Here is a 3506-nt window from a genome sequence, read left to right as displayed (position 1 = left end):
ATTATAACATAGACATCCGCTAAGAAAGGATTTTTTAAACTTCACCCCTAAGGCGGGCCTAAGGGGATAAAAATAGGGTGTGAAATTTGTGCAGTCGACGCGGACGAAGTCGCGGATAATATAAACCACGGTTAATTTCTATGTCTGATGACAGAAGGGCGGGGTCATTTTACGTAAAGAATCAGCTTGGCTGTCCAGTGCGGAAATACAGCCAGTATTATTGGCAGCATTCCACGCAGGCATGGTTTGTACAGTATTTAGTTTTAACATTGTCAATAACAAAAAGAAAAATAATATACTTAATTATTTTGTACTCGTACATTTTGAATATCTACATTTTTATAACAAAAAATATCTACCTAACTACCTAAAAAGTTTCAAACAAGCATAATAACTTTTCAACAATCAGAATAAAAGTTTAGTCGAAAAATAAAAGCATACGAGTTTTCCCTTTGATGTACTTTTTAAATGTGATCTGTAAAATGAGGCCGATAATTTATGAGAGTATTCTTTTTAAATATTTATGTTTACGGTATATTTGTATAATTTATTTAGGTATAGGTATTCATTAGCTCATTTTGAGATTTCTTGCTACTTGAAACGAAAATATTACTAAATAAATCCGACTCATAAATATTTTGTCATAATAGAATGTAAAATTTTTCAATTATTCAGTCCGGTGCCAATCACCGTTTTTTTTTTTAAATGCCGCCAAGCCTCTAACAAGTAAAGACGAACTTTTAGGATTATGCCGAAAAACGAGAGAATTATCAATTACAAAAAAGAAAATGCTAAGGTGTTTAGCTGTTAGTTTTTAGTTTGCTCCAACATAGCAAATTTTTAGAAATATTATGAAGACCCTGTTACTAAACCTCTGCTGTCCGTCCGTCCGTCTGTCCGTCAGCGGGCTGTATGTTGTGGATCTAGGTAGAGAGTTGAAATTTTCATAGAATGTGTACTTCTATTGCCGCCATAACAACAAATAAGAATTTCAACTGCACTGCAGCAATGTGTATAATAATATATAAATAAATAAAAAATAAAATAAAAACTCTTAGGGAATTTTCCGAACTCTTTCGTGTTCACAAGTCATTAGGGATACACATTAGGAACTCCTGTGCACAATTTCATGTTTCTTAATCTACAGTCCGTCAGTCAGTGGTTGAGTTTTATTATATAGAAGTAGGTATACCCAGACTGAAAATAATAAATAAATAGTTATTTCATTCTTCATTCACCTGGACATTTTGTGAAAATTCTCAAACATGATATTTTGTAATTTTCAAGTGATGTTCAGTAGGTGTGTGGAACGCTGCCAGATTTTATATGTATAGTACGCAGGTTGCATCCCACAACCGATAAAGCATAGCACCATAATCGACCCATCTGGCCTGTTGCCATCATCTCTGAATAATATGAGGGGTTCCAAATATGCAATAATGGAAAAGCGGGTCATGAATATCTTTGTTATCCAAAAATTAGACAACAATCTCCTGATCATGCACTTATCTAAATTCTAGGCACACGTCTTTAGAAATCTAGGACATATTGTGCACTGCTATGCCACAGTACAAATTAATGAAGCCTTTGTGATGGTAAAGCCTGTACTGCCTGTACAGTGCTACTCCTAAACTAAGACACTTATATTAATTATTATTATTATCTACCCATTACTACCTTAAGTACTACCCATAATATTGCGAAAGTGTGTTTGTTTGTTGGTTTGTCCCTCAATCACGTCCATACAGAGAAACGTATCGATGTGATTTTATGCATGGATATAGTTAAATACCTGGAGAGTGACACAGGCTACTTTTTATTCCGGAAATCAGCTAGTATACGTCATAATATATGGTAAAGTCGTTTGTAGAATATCATTATCAATCGACAGACGACCACTGATGGACAAGGTCTGTTGTAGCGACTTCCACATGCCAGGGTCTTGCATTGCCTGAATCCAGCGGTTTCCTGCGACTCGTTTGATGACGTTTGATGTCTCTTCTTTCCATGTGGGCTCATAAAAAATACACACCACATGCCTCCGATTTTGGTTTTTATTATCTTTTATAGTACCTATACTTTATTAGGTAAGTAAGCATGACGCAAGAGGTTCTCTTGTCCCTGGGCAAACCAATTAACATTATGAGTTATGACACATTTTGGAAACATAGAAAATTGCTGTAGCTCTTTATGATTTTCCAGAAAATATCTTCGGAGATAAATACTGTTGTACAATGAAGTTCTCATTAAAGGTACAAGACCACCTTTATTAAACAAGTTCTCTGTGAAAATATCATAACTGGCTACTGACAGCGGTAGATAAGGAATAAAGGATACCCACGCGACATAATAGAGGACGGGACTGACGTTTTCTATTACGTAATCATTTTCTTTAAGTTTCGTGATAAATTGTTCATGGATTTTTTTTATGTAGACTTAGATTGTTGTATATATCTTAATTCTTGATTCCCAGAGGCCACACTTCTATCATCATAGTCATTCAAATATATAAAAATATTTAGTCTAGTGACTCCAGACTTCAGAGTCACTTAGCGGGGGATAGAGAGAGCTATGCTTGGAGTTTCTCGACGAGATCAACTCAGAGATAAAGAGTCCCGTATGAGGACCAGAGTAACCGACACAGCTCAACGGTTGTGAAGCGGAAGTGGCAATGGGCAGGGCATATTATTTTGCATCAGCAGTAAAAACCGGCCAAGTGCAAGTTGGCCTACAGTTGCAAGTGGCTAACAATTTCTCTTCGGAGATATTGTTGGCTATGGCTAATGACCTGGCAGGGGGGGAGGTTTCTCCGCGTGTCCCTCTGACTAGCAGAGGGCACAGTGGACGAAGCGTAGGACGGGACACGGGCGACGTGCGCGTCCCAGGGTCGGGGGACGCACTTCGTTGGTGCGTCCCGGAGGTGCGGTGGTGGGGACCGAGCAGGTCCCCAGTGGAGGGTCTGCCTCGGCAGACGTCGCTGGCTGGGTTGCGGTTGTTTGCTTCGGCCGTTCCCGTGACCCAGTCGCCAGGCGATGCGCAGTAGCGCCGCTGGGGTTTAGTGGGTATTCCAGTCGCCTCTCGGCCGGCGAGTCCCACATACCCTCCCTCCGGGGAGGATGCATTCCCCGGCGTCAAAAAAAAAAAAAAAAAGTGCAAGTTGGATTCCGTACCATCGTACAGGAAATCACACTAATTTTTTTTTTTTTAATTTTCATGGTGGAAATGTTAAAACTTTTAGTATTTGTTATTTATTATACTGCCAATAGAAATACATATTCTGTGAAAATTTCAGGTTTCTTCCTATATAGTTACCTATATAGTCGCTGACAGACAGACGGACGGAGGGACGGACGGACGGACAGCGGATTCTTAGTAATAGGTGGTAATAGGGTCTCTTGGCACCCTTTGGGTACGGAAATTTACACGACCTGGAAAAGGCAGACAAAGGACCACGATAAATAGTAGGAAACTGTGAAAGAGGTTAGGGTCCACAAAGATTGTACCGC

This window comes from Maniola jurtina, chromosome 8, assembly GCF_905333055.1.
Source record: "Maniola jurtina chromosome 8, ilManJurt1.1, whole genome shotgun sequence".
Classification (NCBI taxonomy): Eukaryota; Metazoa; Arthropoda; class Insecta; order Lepidoptera; family Nymphalidae; genus Maniola; species Maniola jurtina.
This window is presented reverse-complemented; position numbering follows the sequence as displayed.